An 18,557-nucleotide genomic window follows, 5' to 3' on the forward strand; every position below is an offset into this window, starting at 1 on the left:
TATCAGATAACCCAGTGAGACTTAAAGCCCTAATTGCAACTGGTGATGATCATACCACAAGACAAGTCCCATCACAGGAACTGTGGCTATATCACAAAGATAGAAGACAATGTCTACTAATTTCTCTAATATATAGATGGTAATATTACCACATGAGTGATGGTGAAAATCTGCTCAGTTTAGATTAATTCTACAGTTCACTGGTACTGCATCAGCCTTGGAATTACCTGCAACTAAACATCTCAGGTGAATATGTAATGGATTAGTGAGGAAATAAGACATTTCTCAAAGGTATTGAAGGCTGATGGCAAATCATGAGATACTTGCAATTCACTTCCGCCCAGGGACATACTGAAAAGTATTAGACCAATTAGAAATCAAGGGACACATTTCAAGCATGAAGAAAAACATACTACAAGACTGTCACTGATACTGTTCTGTCTTGGATTGCTATTTCATGGGATTTGGGTAAAACATGAGCTGCAACACTTGACCCAGAATGTTCAAATAAAAAGCCAACACAAATTATCCAGGTCAAAAAATAATAGGCTGTCTTTTAATCAAGTTGTCATTAACCACTGCAATCCTAGACAGGGATGGGCGGAACACTTTCTAAAGGTCATCAATATAAATCAGATGTCAGATGTATATCACTCTAAACTTAACATCCACCCTTGGTTCAGGGAAAGTGACAAACAAGAATGTTGTATTCCTTCTGTCTAAAACAGTACAAATGTCCAAACCTGTAAAATCTTAATGACTCTCTGCAGTAACAATGGATTGTCAAAAGATCCAAGGGCAACAAGAGCTGTAGCAGAGAAGAGTCTCTCATAAATATTTAACTATATATATATATATATATATATATATATATATATATATATATATATATATATATATATATATATATGTATATATATCAAATTAACTGGATCAAAGAGAACACTGAGGCAAAATATGAAGACCAAGAGAAAAAAAGAAACTGTTACTACCAAATGCATAAACCCAGGACAGATAGAAACCACTAGTTAGAGAAAAACACTGATCTCACCAATTTAAAGTATCTATTCATAAATCACATCCAGTATCCATTCATAAATCACATCCATTAAAGGTATTATCAACTTACAAGCCTAAACTATCTAATAATTAAGTGCAAATTGGGAAATAAGTCATATTCCTTAAAGCATTAATAATTTGTTCACTGCAAATAACTAAAGTGCAATCAAACACCAAAATAGTAAGCCCGATGCTTTAGAGGACATTCATACTTAATTAAGATCTAACAGTTTATTGAACCTGGAAGAATAAAAATCATAAAATTTAGTGCCACTGAGGTTCCACTGGTAATCCAAAGTAGTAATAAGAAATAGAGGGATGCCTTCTTCCATAAATGCCATCAAACAGAGAGTAAATGAGGTTTGGAAACAAACCAAGTTGTCCTGGGACATCTTCAAGAGGGGTTAGGGTGATATATTAGTGGGAATTAGTTGGGTTGGGGAGGTGAAAGGGTTGAATAAAGGGAGGGCTGATTGGGAGTAAATGAGATAAGGGTGGGGAGGGGCTTAAGGGGTTTAGACAAGTGTAGCTGGGTAAGCAATCACATTTTGGCGTGAACTTGCTATGGCAGTTTCTACTTCCAGGACGATCTGTAGCTATAGTATGGTCAGGCAGGCCTTGGAGTAGGTGTCTATGGGACAGGTGGGTAGGGCGAACTAACAAAGTTTTTTTTTTTTTTGTTATTTTTTTTTTTGTGTGTGTTAAAATAGTGAGTTGGGGGTGAGCAAGGTTGGTCCGAGCCATGGGGAGCCCAGTTGTGGCTGGTATTCCATGTTTTTCCTCTTAAGGTAGTCCATTTCAGATGGTGCTGTGTTTTTGGCAAGGTAGTGATGACTTATTGGAAGTAAAAAAAAATTTCCCTTCAATAGGGATATTATAATACAATCAGGGTCCGCTGATCAGTTGTCCAATGTTTTTCATGGTACTGCCACCCCCCCCACGGTTGTTTTAGGCAGTTACATTCTTGACTAGATCTGAAGTTGAGTGAGCTTCCCTCCTTGAGCAGCTGTTGGTCCTTCTGAGCTGCCGTTACAGCTCCTGGAGTTATTGTGCAAGGTTGTGGTCGGCTAAGGGTGATTTTTCCCACAGTTGGGTCATTGCTGGATGTGGCAAGTAGCTTCGCAGCTTTTTACAGTGGGGTTGCTTCCAGCTGGGCCATGAGTAGTGATTGGTCTGTTTTTGGAGGCAATAAGGCACCCCTTTGCTGCTGGCTGGCCTTGAGAAAGAGAGCGCACCTCTCGGCTTCTTTGCTCAATTGATTCTTGGCGAGGCAAAGATAAGAGGATGAGGGTTCTGGGTCAGGGATGATTTTCTAATGTTGTTCATGTTCACTTGACTAATTTATTGGTGAAGCATGTTTTGTATTGCTAAGCATTTTCTGAACAATATGAAAATTTGAAGCTCCCGATGTTTGCTGTTGTTAGCTGTGGGGCCATTTTGTTTTTTCTTTTTGCGCTATTGCAGCTGTATGCAAGGGAAAGTGGGAATTCCAGTGTTGGCCGTGTTCACTTGGCAATATGTTTGTAAAACATGTTTAGCATTGATATGCATTGTCTGAACGATGCAAAAATGTGGGGCTCCCAATGGCTGGTGTTGTTGGCTGACAGTGGAACCTTGGTGACTTACCAGAAAAAGAAATTTTTACAAGGGACAGAACAAAAAAAAAATGAGCAGGCATGGTGGTGTTAACTGTTATGGAGGAGGAAGTAGGATAATCTCGGTGTGAGGATGCTCAATCCGTGTGGCACCTGGATCCCAAGTTGTTTATTAGACATTGCAGTCAAAACTTACATTCATGTCACAATGCAGAATTCCCCTCATTTTCTGTGTATGGTAACCACAATGACGTGACCTGTACATATTCAGGTTCAGGTATTATTGCCTAACTAGGGATCTTGATTGAGTTTGGATCCCAAATGCTAAGGTTCATTAGTTCATGTATAGTTATTTTTTTGAAATTATTGTAAGATTGGAAAGTAGTCAGAACTCAGTTTATTATTACAGAGTTTTATTCTACTCATCCAGTTCTGCTGGAAAGAACAGAGGATGTCGATGTTTACATGGGGCCATAGCTGTCTTGTTTCTTGTGTTGCACAACATAAAACTGTTGCTATTGGGGGGGTGAGGACTTCTTTTGTGGGCACATTTGGTCTGTGGCCTTCTTGCTTAAAAAACGCTTATAATTTGTAGTGAGATAGTCTTGATGGTCCTTCTCTCCAGTGGGGCCTTGAATGATGGACACAAGAGGGTGGAGTGTAGCAGATGTTTTCTGCTTGGGGAAGGAATTTAGGTTGTTGCAGTCATAAGGTGTGTGAATCTGGTCACAGAGGCTTTGCGAGAGAGAGTGAGGGATTGTGCATTGCAGTGTGATTTCACCTGCAATAAAAAAAAATGCTGAGTTTCAGTTGCTGTTTGGGAACACTTGGACATGGAAATGCTGCAGGGTTGACAAGAGGAAGTTGAGGTATAGCATCCTGCTCTTCACGCGATTGCTGCGGCCAGGGTTGGCACAGTTTGTCAGTTTGACTGGGTTATGCGGTGCTTGGGGGCTACTTCAGGGTTGATCCTGGTAGTGCCTGATGCTTTTACTTTGTTGAGGAAAGTGAACAGTGGAGTTGGGATGGGCAATAAGGGCAGCACTTTTATTGCATGGCTTATGATATTATGTTCTTTTGGCCTAATGCTGTGATCATTGCATCACGTGGTAGCGAGTTTCGCGGGCTCTGATGCATGGTTGCTTTCAGAAGCAGACGCGGGTGGTAGTTGAGTACATGATAGGTCTGTAACTCTTTGTGAGGAAGAATACATTTACGTATTAATTTCTGATCTATAGGTATGCCTTATTAGTTAATGTCTTGTAAATCATTTATGATAATTTTAAAGGTACATATGGTTGGTTAAACATTATGTGTTAGTGATATGTATGGGTTGGCTGAAGAGGTGTTTGCATATTGCTTCTCAACTCTACAGATGTTCGCAGAATGATCAGATTTTGGCCTCATATTTTGGTCTGTTTTCATAAAATTGTGGTCTCTGGTAAATTAGTGGCAAACCATTAAAGACTGAAAGTTATGAAATGACAGAGATTTATGAGTTTCAGGCTTCAGGCCATTCAATAAAAAGGAAAAAAATGCATGCTAAACAAAATCACATACTCTTTCAACTTTCTAAGTTTGTAAGACTGTTATGGTGGCATTATGCTCCTTGGTAGGCCTACGAGGTTTGATATAGGATATGAAGGGGGGAATCCTGGCAGTGTTCAGTGATGGAAATTATGGTTTATGGGTGCAGAATACTTGCAGTTTCTTTTCTGTTGCAGGTCAGTCTGGAGTGGTGTTGGAGTGGTGTTGGCCATTGGTGTGAGCATAAGGAGGTCTCAAAATGACAGCATGGAACTGATGGTGGATCAAGAGTTGTGTATGGTGATTTCACAGGTGATGGAAGCATAGAGTGGATATTAATCGGTGTCCAGAAGAAGGGCATTTGAAAGATAATGGTGCTTCTTGGTTCCTTGGTAGGAACTTGCTAATATGGTGGTTTGGTGTAGGCTGCTTAATTGGTGGGAAGATTATCTAGTGAGGCTGCTGAGTTCATGTTATTCTCTGGTTGAAGAGAGTTGGTATTGTTGGGAGATGGACGTTTGGATTTTGGGTTGTATGCAGGGAGATCACAAATGATGGTACTGTGTTGTGTGTTTCAGCGGCCTAATTGTCATGCAGTGAGGTTGCAAACAAGGGAAGTAGGCTGTTACAGGGAATGCCCCTGTCACTAGAGGGGCGTGCACCTAGGTTACACATGAGGAGTGCAAGGGAGTCACAGAAGTGCATTCTGTAGGTGATGGAACTGGTAGGGGTGGATCTTCTGGTCATTAGTGGTGCACAGGAATATACAGGTAAGCTAATTTTCTTGAAGACCCATTAAGACACATCAGTATGGGATGCATTTCAGGGTAGGGGGGAGCATATGAGGGGTGGTATGTGGGCAGGATACTCTAGGGTTGGGGATTGTTAAGGTGAGCCTGGGGTTGTTATAAGTGGGGTGGTTTCACAAGATATTCATAGGTTCTCAGGAAGTTACTACCCTTATTTTATGTGCAGGTCTGGTTCCTTTTCTTAAAGGAGGTCATGGGGGGGCATTTGGGGTGATTTCCAGTTACCTATTCAGTGGTTCAAATTGTGTCTGTATTGTAGTTGGACGGCTGAACTAGCCATGGTTTAGGTTGATTGTGGAGATTTGGGGATCTGTTGTAAGGAGACATAGGGTACGGTATTGCCAGACTGAGTATGCTTCTTTGCAGTTGCTTAAGGGAAGAAGTTTAGTTGGGTGAATTAGTCATGTGGAGCAGGTTTTGGAATGGTAAGGCAGTCAGTTGTTCAAAGTGGAGTTAGTGGTGGATTAATGTACTTGCATTCAGTTGTTAGTCTGCTTGTAAAGGGCCAATTACGGGTTTGGTGGACATAAGGAGAATTTGTAAGGTGTGTTGTCAGTTGAAAGAGAATCTGTCAGTGCAGTAGTTAACGGCTGACCCTCTGTTTGTGGCTGTCTAAAATTTGGTCTCTAAAACTTTGAGGAATGCCTTTCAACTGTACAGATATTGTAGGATGTCTAGATCTAAGGGACCCTAATTTTGTTCCTTTGCCCTCCCAATTCTTTATGGCTTTGTCCTAATTCTTTGATCTCATGCAGAGTCCACTGAATGGAATCCAGTTTCCTGCTGTGCTCATTGGGGACTGGGGCCATTTGTCTCCACTGTCCTTGAATTTAATTTAAATTTTAGTTCTGTCCTTCATAATCCTGCCTAAAACAGATGACTCCTGGCCCTTCTAATATTAGGTTGTCTGGAACATGGGTGTGACTAATGTGTAATCACCAAAGAAATTAATAACAGGGAGGGTGTATGAACAAGATTGCAGAATGAGAATTTCATTGACCACTCAACAAAAGAAAACAAATGAATAGAAGACGCTCACTTTATTAACAAAAGTAAAGGTTTTGGGAAATAACCCTTCTTCAGTATTCATTATACTGAAGAAGGGTTATTTCCCGAAAGCTTTATTTTTGTTAATAAAGTGAACATTTTCTATTCATTCATTTTCTTTTGTTGAGCTACAGTCATAACTTTTAATAGAACTAAACTACAGGTGATCTGTGTCCTGTATAGATTTCATTGACCACCACAGTAGCCAAAAAAAGAGGGTGTAGTTTCTGCACTGGGTTGTCTGGTACTTGTACAAAATGATTGCTGTGCCTTTAGGTTAAAACAGCTGAGTTTTGTGGTAGGATGTGTGCTCTCTCTGTTAGCTTCTTGTGTTCGTATGGTGTCTGATATATGGGTTTTTTATGGATTCCTTCTTTTACTCCGTCTCGGGTTGCTCTTGTAAGCGAATGTAGTTATGGGGTAGCTGAAGGCAGCTCTGGTACTTTCTCCCTAATTTATTGTTTGATCTTCAATAGGATGATTCAGGAGAGTGGGATGTTACCCATAGGGTTTGGGAAGATGTGTGGGTTGGTCAAAATTAGCTATCCTCGCTGGCATTGGTCACAGTTAAGTTAAGATGCCTGGGGAAAATTTGGAGTTATCCTCCACTCATCAAGGTTGCATTTGAGGTGGGCAACAACATACTATGTTTGATTGGTATGCAGAGTCTATTTCAGAGACAGGGCAGTCTCTGGGAGATATAACTTGTCTCCTTAGCAGTTGGTAATAATGTCATATATGATATTTAAGCCTTTGGGTATACTTCAGACAAGGTTGAAGGAAGATGGTGGTGGTTCCCCTTGCTAGCATTTAAGATTAAGATACTTTGGTTTATGGCAGTGTATTAACAGTTTCTTTTCTTTTACAGATCAATGAGCAATCAGCGTATATTGACCATTGTGCCCATAGCTGGAATGATGGGTAGTGCAGTTGTGAAAAGCTGCGGAGGGTCATATCAGTTGGTAACCTAAAGGTGATGCATACTGTTTGGCTGGAGTGGCAAGCAAAGATGGCACAGGTGGATTACTGTTAAGTAAGCAAGGTTTGGTTTGAGGTCTCCTAGCGGATGTTTAGGGTTGAGTTAATTATGGAAGGACAGAGGGCATATTGAGAGGAACGCTTTAAAGGGAAAATCAAGGAATATGGGATTTTGGTGTGTTTTTCAATTTAGCAGGAATCATACTTTTAGTTGGGGAAATCTGAGGGAACAGGGCCTATTCTCAGGGTTGATATGACTGTGTTAGGGTTTGCTGGTTGTCAGGCTGGGTTAGCAGGACCAGACCCTTGCTGCAGGAATTTGGGGGTAGCTTTATAAGTCAAGTAGATGGTAGGGGTGGTAGCTTGGTCATAGGAGACTGGTGGACAAGTGGTTGCGTTATTTGGTTCAGGCTTGTACACAAGGCAGGACATTCTATTTGGTCAAGGGGATTTAGCGGTGACTTTTGTATCTTACAGGGAACAGGGTTATGTTAATTTACAAATTTTGTATTGTGGCCTGATTGCAGTCCGGTACTGAGTGAATACTAGTTAGATGATTCACTACAAAAGGAAAATCAATTTGGTGATTACCTGGGGTCCTAATGCACTTTACAGATGATGGGTACACCGAGTGATGTTTGGCTTAACCCTTCCCTTTATAGGAGATAGTTGATTTAAAATTTGGGGTAGAAAGGAGAGAGGCAACCTGTTCAGGTTGGTTGGCCGAGAAGAGGGAAAGGCTTGCTCTCTTCTGTTCCCCCTCTAGTGTTTGGGTTCATTTCAAGGATTTAGGGAAAGGAAAATGAGCACCTCGAGGAAGTTTGCTGAATAGATAAGCAAGCTGAGGTAAGGATGCTGCTTATTTGGTTTAAGGTAATTCAATGAATGGTGAATGAAGTGAGATGGGACACTGCTTCATAAGTAAAGTGAGTGAGTACAGAAGTGAGTATTGGACGCTGCTTCATAAGTAAAGTAAGTGAGCAAAGGTATGCACCCTGCTTACTGGGACAGGGTGAGTAGGTACGCTGCCCTGATTAACATTACAAGGATGTTTATGCTGTGTTTAGAAACAACTATATTGTGTCTAATTGTAATTAATAATTTTGGTAATCGAAGCTATGTTATAGAAGTTTTAATATAGGTTGTCAAATGTCATTCAGTATGATGTGTTTATTGAAGGGTGGCCGAGACAACAATCCAGGATCATTAAAGTGTAAAAAAGTAGCCATTCATTTTTCCATGGTTTACTAACTTGTCCAGATAGTTTCATAAAATTTTCCATAAAATGAGGACAGCAAACACACATGTAGATGCTATACCAGCTGTGTATCAATGTGACACAACAATCAAGACTCAGTTAGTTAGAAGTGAAGAACACTGCAGAAATGTAAAAAATAATGTGACACAAGATTTACTTGTAAACAAGAACTCATCTCTATTTGCCAGATTCACCCACAGCTATGGGAATATATAACAGACAGCAAGCAGGAAACTAAACCAAAATATGTTGAAAGAATGTATGAATAGTACAGAACAGATGCCATGTATGGATCAGGAGATCAAAATATAATAATCATCTTTTGATCGGTTTAAAATATGAATTTTTAGTTCCATTACTCATATCCACTTACTCTTGTGATACCCGTGCCCTGGTCCAGCAATCAAGAAGCCTCAGTCCTCACCACTAACACCAGAGAGGGCATCTCATATGATAGGAAAGGATAGCAAATACACACAGTAAAGTGCAATTTCCCTTAAGAGCACACAGAGATCACAGACAGTCCGGGGCTGGTCACTCCTTTGCTCTCCAGGTCCCCAATAAGACTCCCCACTGGCACAGCTAGAGGGTCCAGATCTCAGCCTAGTCGGCAAGATAAAATCTCCAGTACTCTCTCTGTCCAACCAGTGCTTTGTGTCCTTGCCCAAGTAGCTGACACACACAGACACACTTTGAGATAAAAGTTTACACAACCACACAGACACTTCTGGGGAAGTCTGGCACAAGGTTCTCCAGCTGTGCCCCTTTTTCCCAGACTATATGGTAGTACCAGCTGCCACCACCCACTAATAATTTTCAGCTACTCAAAGGCCCTTAAAAGGTTGTCCAATTATTACTGTGCAATATTATTATCCAATTAGTAAGTGTGACCACAGTCAAGGCTTATTAGAGTGGCTATGTACAGTTTTACCAAAGGCATACAAGTACTCTAAAGAGTTTAAATTATCTCTACACAAACCAGCCACAGATAAAAGGTTTTAAAATATTTAATAATAAATAATTAAAACCACAAGACAATACTTTCTACTATACCGTGCTAGTCAGAAGTTCAGAGATCACACAGAAATACTTAAAATAAATCAGTAGTACAGTTTGACATCACAGAAAAACACTTAGTCTAATATTTTCTACTTCCTAGCTAATTCTAGGAGAAAACACAGTTCTAACATACTACTTACATAAAGAGAGCATAAGGCAGTACTGATTTCAAATGTTTCAAGACAAAAATGCTTAATAATCTTTGGTTCTCACTGTTTAAATTGAAACTGCAGTCCTGCTAAACATTACATCATCTTTTACACTTTCCTGGTGTTCCCCGGCTGACAGAAACTGCATTTACATTCTTTTACACTTAACATTACACATGTAAATTCTAGTCATTAACTTTAGCCTTAAAATAATAGGCAGGAAGCCTTCATCTAGCCGGACTAGAGCCGACTTGTAAAACATGAAAGGCAGTGATAAAATAATTTTAATTTCAAAAAACCAACAAGAAATGCTTGACTTAGCTTTTTTTACAGTAGATGGCAATGTTGCCACATTGTTTTAAGTTCAACATTCATATTTACAAATGACAGAATTATCTATAAAATTCTATCTGGCTAGGCTGGCAGCCTTCAGCCTTCTCTACCAGTCTTCACAACTCCATGCAGGTTAAAGCAAAAATTACCCTCCAGAGAAATTCTGGTTGCATGCAAAGTCCAAAACTAGACACATACGTAGAAGCACATCCTCCAAGCAATTAAGAAGCAAAGTGTGTCAGTAAAACTTTACTCCAGAGGGCAAGACCATAATCAAAATGGCAGTGTTGGAGGTGGTAGAGCGATGCACCAGAGTCAGGGTCCGAAGCCAGACAAAGTTTTACTACACAGGCAAAAAGGAAATGGTGTCTCATTTATCCCTTTGGGGATCTTTCATCATTATGTAATACTGTCAAACAATATTTGCACTAAAATTCCCAAAATTAATTAGCTGAAGGTTAGAACAGCATATGAAGGTGATTAAATTAAAGTAGGAACAAATCTGAAAAAATTGGTAAGTCAAACTATTAGCACTTACAAAGGGGATATATTCTAAGATAGCCTAAATGGAGAAGGATGAAACAATATGAAGGTAGCCAGCTAACCATCACCATGTCACTAAAGTGCTGCCCTCATATACTGAGAGTTTCAGAGCAGCCAATTAGCTGGCAAGTTATAGGAATGGGAGAGGGGACTAGAGTACCCATAAACCAGACATAGGCGAATCAGCAGTCTTGATACAGACTATGTCAGACAAACAGAAATGCAACAGTAGACCTTTCAGCTGTCAGGCATAAACAACCACAATACAACTGCATTAAATGTAGCATGACTGCATCATCTGAACAAAAACATACACAGGAATGTGGAAGTCTTTGAACTTCAGTTTTATGTTTGACATTATTAAGTGTTTCAGTGCAAAACAGTAAACAGAACTACTAACACTTGATGCAACTATTAACAATAACTAAATAATCTATTAGTTAATTAAGGGAAATGATTGTTGCTAAAAGAAATGTAATCATGAACCCAAAAAAGTCCTGGAGTTCATAACTACATGATGAATGACTCAGTCATTGTTTTTTCATGAAAGCCAATGGTATCTGTAGCTTTTCCACCTAATTTTCTTCATATTCTTCTTTTTCAATAATTATCAGACTTGCAGCTTTCATTGTGAAGTTCATTGGCAGCCATTCAGCAATTCTGCAACTAATTATCATTTAGATGACCCTTAAGGCCAAATTTGGTACACTGGCCAGCATGAAGCAGTGCCAATTGTAAGGTAAACAATGGATATGGACAGATCAAATATCTGCATATTCTAATCTTTTAATTTAATTTCTCACCAAGCTGAAAGCATGTGAGCCAAAAATTTTAAATGTTTTCAGAATTTGTAAATTGTTTATTATTGGTTCTTTACTCCATGAAAATTTGCTTTCCAAAGGTATGCATGTCTGTCGCATTCAGATCTATCATGTCAGAAATGAGTAAAAAATACCAAAGATAATAGAAGAATTAGTCAAATAACCAGGCCCAGAGACTTTAAAAGGCATCCGTTGATTTATTATTACTGAGAAATCAGCATATAAGGAATAATGAATCAGGCCAAGAATGACACATCATTAGATGGGAGGTAATCAGAGACAGGATGTTTGCAAAGTATCTAGAAATGAAGGTTAGAATACAACACAACAATCCTGTGTATAACACAAGAATGGAGATGATGATAAGAATAGCTAAAATGCATTATGTGATACAGATTCATAATGTTTTTTTTTTTCCAATAAATCTTTTATTTTATTTTCAATAAAATGAAACAATGCATACAGCCATTGTAGTAATGAACATTAAAATGAGGCGTTGAATAATTACAGAATATAATACATAATCAAACAGTTTAAATATAGATATAAGTGAGAAAGAGTGTAAAACATAAGAAAAGCATTGTCATTAATAAAACCAAACAAACTTTTATATACAATATTTACAACATGATGTAAAGTAATGTACTGTGCTGCACTTCGACTACATAATTATCATTGGATCTCCATAAGTTAACAAAGACAAGGGTAAATGATGTTTTGAATGTACCCCTGAGAAATTATTCACTAAGAACTAAATCTAAAAGTTTCTTCCATAGTTTACTAAAATAGGCTCTTTTTTTTGGACCTTTTATAATGAATTTATGTGCAGAAATATGTTTATGAGCCATTTCTTTGAAATTTCCCCAACTAAGTTTGGTACGATCTAACCAATTGCTAGTGATGTATAATTTAACAAGTGAACAAAGTATAATTAGAATGTGCAGTTGCATTTTTGATACTTTGGATGTAGGAATGTGAAGAATAGCTGTTTCCCACGAGAGTGTGGAGGTGTAGTAACCCATTTTTTCCAGGCGTACTTTCAGAGAGCACCAGAGTTTGTAAGAATGCTTGCAATACCACATAATGTGAAGCAAGTCCGCTTTTGGACATGAACAACAGGTGCACGAGGGTGAAGTGTTGGCATTAAATTTATTAAGAGTTACAGGAGTGTAATAAGCATTGTTGTTGAGCATCATTTGTGTATATAGGAGTTTTTTGAAAAGAGAGAGCTCTAGAGTAGATTTTATAGCTGATAATTTTTGATCCTCTGTAATGGAAGGTCCGATGGTATTCCAGTAGTTGGAGAAAAGACAGTTTGAATCGTAGATCATGTTAGTCAATAGCTTGTAAGAGGATGATATTGTTTTTTTAATGCTTGAGATTGCTGAGATGACTTCAACTAGTTTGTTTAATTCCTGAGTATTGGGAGAGATGTTAAAATGTTGTGCCATAATAATTTCTCTTAGTTGTCTAAGAATAACTGTGTATTTTTTATTAGTACCCAAGATTAACCGTAACTCGGGTAGAGTTTTAGATCTATGTTTGAGAATATCCCATACCTTGAGATCTTTGATGAGAGGGAATTTAGTAAGGTCAATCATTAGATTGTTAATTTTAAGATTTGGGTTCTGGTGCAGCGGTTGTAGAAGGGATAGAGAATTTACCAGATTAATATCTTTAATAAGATTTTGGAAAAGCTTGATTTTATGTTTCAAAGATTGAGCTAGATTACAGTTGTTCAAAGAGGTAATAGATAGAAAGGGAATAGCCTGAGGGTTAATTTTGTTGGATATAACATGTTGATACCACATTTTAACCCAGGCTGGATAATGCATTTGTGTTTTGATGTTGAAATTTGAGATAGACCAAACTCTAATTGAGCAAATAATTTTATAGTATAAATGGAAGTTTGGTAGACTTAGCCCCCTTTTCCTTAGGATAGGTTAATTTAAGGTAAGCAATTCTCACTGATTTAGGGAACCAAATGAAACCAGCTATTTCTTTGTTGATTTTGGAGAAAAAGTTATTGTAAACTAATACATCCAAAGCATTAAGTTGAAATAGAAGTCTAGGTAAGATATTCATTTTCACAATAGCTGCTTTGGACAGGAAAGCTAAATTCATATGTTTCCATCTTTGTAGATCTTGTTGTATGTTAGACCATGTTTTTAATAAATTATTTTGAAGAATAGAGGCTTGATTATGTTCAAAATGGATACCTAAATATTTAAGGCTATATGTTATTCGGAAGGAGGATTCAGGGAAATAAAAGGATTTATGGGAGTTAGGGTTTATAGGAAATATATGAGATTTTTATTATTTATTTGATAATCTGATGCGATAGAGAATTTCTATGGCATCAAGAATTTTGGGTAGGTCTGTATTGGGTGCCTGAAAGTATAAATTAAGATCGTCAGCAAACGCTGATAGTGCAATCTCGTGTTTAGTATTTTAGGTATATTGTGATAGGTATTCTGAGTAATATAAAGAAAGAAAGGCTCAATAAAAATATTAAAAGAAAAGGAGAGAGTGGGCACCCTTGCCTTGTTCCATTAGTGATCAGAATTGGCTCGATCTCTGTTTGTTGATGTAAAGGTAGGTTTGGGAATTTGTATAAAGTGTTCTGATCATATCCGAAAATAATTAGGCACACCAAAATGGGACAATGAGGCAAACAGAAACTCCCAGTTAACTCTGTCGAAAGCTTTGGAGGCATCTAAGGTTAAAGTATATTGGATTTCTTCCTTTTTGGTAAATTGTATAAGGGAATCAAGGGTTAATGTATTATCCCATGTGTGCCTATTGCTCATAAAACCAGCTTGATCAGGGAGATTAAAGACGGAGAACTTTTTCAATCTACATGCTAATATGGCAGCGAATATCTTAATGTCGACATTTATTAACGAGATTGGTCTGTAGTTGTGAGGATCTGCTTTATCCTGTTTATTTTTAATATTAAAATAGTTTTCGAGTTATTCCAGTGTATATCAGTAATACCTTCTTTAATAATATAGTTAAAGACTTTCAATAGTATGGAGGAGGTATTTGTGTAGAAAACTTTGAAGAAGTTAGTAGTAAAGCCGTCAGGGCCCGGGCTTTGCCTAATTTTAAATTTTTATGATGGCCTGGACTTCTTGAATGTCGAACGGGCAGATAGGAGGGAGACTTGGTTGGTATTAAGAGAGGGAACTTAATTGAATTAAGAAAAGACTCCATCCGAGGTTTTTGATTATCACTTTTATGTCCGCTATAGATTTCTGAAAAGAGTTCAAAGAACAGGTGTATTATTTCAGAATCTGATTTGTATAATTTCCCTTGGTGATGAAGGGTGGAAATTCTAGGAGCATTATTATTATTTTTAGTATTCTTGCTAAGGTTCTTGAGGGCATTTGTGCCCATTCAGAATATGTTGCAATGAATTTCTGTTCCTGAAAGGAATAGTTCTGTGAATAAAGTTCATATAAATCTTTGCGCGTCGCATTAATCAGTTCTATAGTTTGTGGGTCAGGGATAATCTCTGACTTTTTCCAGAGAAGAAAGTTTCAAGGATAAAGTATTTTCCTTTTTCATGATTAGCTTTTAAGAAAGGAAGCTTGGCTAATGAGAAAGCCCCTCATTTCAGTTCCTTGCATGCCGCCCATTGTATGTCCGGGGATTTGGGACTCGTGATATTCAAATCAAGATCTATTAACATGTTGTTAATTTTTTTAATTATATCTTTATTATTTAGTAAATTATTGTTAAGTGTCCAGTTGGCAAAAGTAAAATCAGGCGGAGTGAACCTAATTATGAGAGAGATTTTGGCATGGTCAGAGAAGCATCTAGGCTCAATATTGAAAGTATTTTTAAATTTGGATAGAAGGTCTGAAATTAAGAAAAAGTCAAGGCGTGACCATGATTTGTGACAATTGGAATAAAAGGTATAAAGATTTTCCTTAGACGAGATATTACTAAATTTAATCGTGTCTATAAGATTAAAATCAGATATAAGCTCCTCTAACTATGGAAGCTTGAAGATTGTAAGAGGATGATTTGTTTGTGCGATCTAGACTGGGGTCTATAACCGCATTCCAGTCCCCACCTACAATAAATAAGTGATTTGGAAATGAGTTCAGTATTTTATAAATTTCTAAAATAAAAGTCTGTTGTTGTGAACAAGGACCATACAGATTTAAAAACATAACTGGTTTGTCGGAGTTAGGTAGGGTAGATGTAAAGTAACACCATCTGCCGTTTGTGTCAGATTTATATTCATTAATAATTTCCTGGAATTGTTTCTTAATTATGATGGCCACACCTTCGAATTTGTGCTGTCACCTAAGCGTATTATAGACCTAATCCATTTTCTATTTTTACTTTTCCCACAGAATTAGATAGGTGTGTTTCCTGTAGAAAACAAACGCTAGCATGAGATTTAAAGACAAGGTGTAGTAGTAATTTTCTTTTGCAAAGTTTTGTAAGCCATTTATATTCCAAGAATCAATGGACCAACTCATGGGCTTTAAAACCAAAATAGGTATAGTCACATAATATATTTAGTGTAATTAAGATAATGTGGGTACATTACTTTTGTGTTGGAATAGTCTATCCTAGTTTTGTTAGATAAAAGATGGAGAATGAAGAACCAATTCTGTTCTTTAAAAGCAACACAGTAAAATGTAATGGAAGATGCAGCATGATACTTCTTCTGAACTAACCGGTGCCTACCCACCAACCCTAAGCAAGAAGCATATAAACAAACCAAAAACAACATTAACAATTCTATACATATATACAAAGAAAATCTCATCCAAAAGATTATCAGACCAGAACTCACTTGTGCATATAGAGTCTCCACTTGTAAAGAGTACACCAATTTTTGTGTAGAGTAAGCTTGACCTAAGGTATATAAATATAAATCTGTAAGCCTGGAATGTTAAAACACTGTGTATACAACTAAGAGTCTCTAGGAATACTGTACATAACATATTTGTTACTAGAATTGGCATTTCTTGTGAGAATGTAATCACAACTGTAATACAGTCAGATTGGTATAACATTAAAATAACATTTTTATAAAATTATCTAACAGTATAATGTGTTACTAGTGATGAAACCCAACTAAGAGAGGTTGTGACTGTTTAGTTAATGAGCTGCATATTATAAATACTTATAAAGCATGTTAACCAAGATAAGGTTACAATGAACATAATCCAATAATAACAGAACTATTTATAACCTAAGAGACTAGTTATATATGTGTAACCCACCCTTCAACTATATTAACCTTTTGCTAAATTTTTACAATTCAAGTTAATATTTAAAAGATTTTAAAACTCTAATTGTAACTATCCTTAATCTAATATAATGAACCTATAAAATACTTGTAGCAATCTACTCTCAAACTAAATAATCTAAATGTACCCTTGAGTATTTTAAACATCACCTGCCTTAATACCATTTATGTGTTGGTGTTTATTAATGTTTATAAAATCTAATAACTATAACTGTTACAGTAAAACTATTACAGTAATACTCCAAAACACTAAAGGAATTAATGCAAAATCTCTCCCACCCCAGTGTCTTTTGTATTATGCATCCAAACATATGTTATTACAGACAAAGAAAAAACGAATAAAACTAAGCATTAATATGCTGAAAAAATCATTTAGTTGGTTAAATGCATTGATCAGCTGCACTACCTACAAAAAGTCAGTTTCTGACTTCCACTATGTGAGCGTTTAGCAGTTTGGTGTTTATTTGTTATAGTGTGTGCTTATGTCTTTAAACTGCACCATTTTGTAAATACTGGGGCAAGGGACTCTGCATGCTTATAAAAAAAAAACTTCAGTAGCTCTAATAGCTAGAGCTGATCGCTACCCAAAAGCCAAATAAATGAACTATATAAAACAAAAACAGTGGCTTGGTAGCAAGCAGTACTTGAGATCCCATAGTTAAATACAGAAAGCATGTTTTCAGCAATATGGATAACAGGGTACTTGCCTAGCATGGCCTCTTACTTACATTAACACAGCAAGAAAGAAGAAAAACAGAGCAGACGACATAGACAAAAGTAAATATTCATAGTGCAAGCTGGATGATCATGCACTCCAGAAAGACTCAACCACAGCAGATATAATCTATTGCAGCAGGTACTTTAAAAGCATCACCTGGCAGTTTACCTTCCCAGGGACCTTACAGTTCGTCTCCTCTTTCTGCAAGCAACTGCCTTGGCTTTATTTTTGCTGTTTCTGGCTATCACACACAGTTCATTTTTAATCACTGCCTGGTTGACACCACCATTGCTCAAAAGTACCTTTAACATCAAAAACAGTATGCAGAGTCTTTGATTTCTTTTTTTATACATAAAAGCTGCAGGCGCGATCGATGGGGGAATAGGTTCACTGGCGCGCAGCTTGTAGAGTCACAGCAAAGGATATCCCGCTGGGAACCTCACAGTGAAGTAGCGTTCCTTGTTGACACGTGGATCTATCTCTAAACGGAGATAAGGCTGTTTTAAGTACATTAAACAGTCCTGGACTTGCTAAAACTTTTAAAACGCTGGAAAGCAAGTGACTGAATAGCTGAAGCCTCCGGTGAGTAAATTCAAATTGAGAAAAGTACAACTGTAGAAACGATCGTGTTGGAGTTATGTGGGTTCATGTTTGTACAGGAATCTTGCTGAAAACTTTTTGAAATGTCTCTTTTGCTTCAATTAGGGATGATATAGAGTATTTAGTATCGTTTTGGTAGAAAATCAGTGTGCTTGGATAACGCATTTGAAACCTAATGTTTCTTTTGATGAGGTCAGAGCAGAACGGGGCTAATTTCTGTCTGTTTTCTTTAATGGAGACAGGTAAATCTTGTGTGAAGTTTATTTTATGCTTGTTCCACATAAAGTTTCTATTCTTTTTTGCTGCATAGAGGATCTGTTGAGTGGTTTGAAAGTTAAGTAATCTTGTGTAAACTTGGCGAGGAGCTGTAGTATCTTGTCTTTTATGCAATGCACGGTGAGCTCTCTCAATTATAATAGTGTTACTGCCATCTTCTGAATGTAAAAGTGATTCAAATATTTGTTTTGTTATAGTAAGCAGGCCTTGGCTGTCATAGGTTTCAGGGAGACCTCTTATTAAAATATTATTGCGCCTGCTCCTAGCTTCAAGATCTGTAAGTTTTGACTGTAAATCTGACAAGGAGGCTGTTTTGGCACGTAATTCTTCTGATATAGACTGTATTTGGAACTCATTAGATTGTGTTTTTTGTTCAAGTGTGTCAACTCTGTCCATTATTTGATTAATAGATTTTCCTATAGTTGAGAGTTGTTCCGAGAAGCTTTGTATAGCTGTGTGAATGGGCTGAAGGGCCTGTTTAAGTTCTTCCATGTGAAAGCCGGGATCTTC

Source organism: Protopterus annectens, chromosome 3.part1 (assembly GCF_019279795.1).
Source record: "Protopterus annectens isolate FY-2018-M chromosome 3.part1, PAN1.0, whole genome shotgun sequence".
NCBI lineage: Eukaryota > Metazoa > Chordata > Ceratodontiformes > Protopteridae > Protopterus > Protopterus annectens.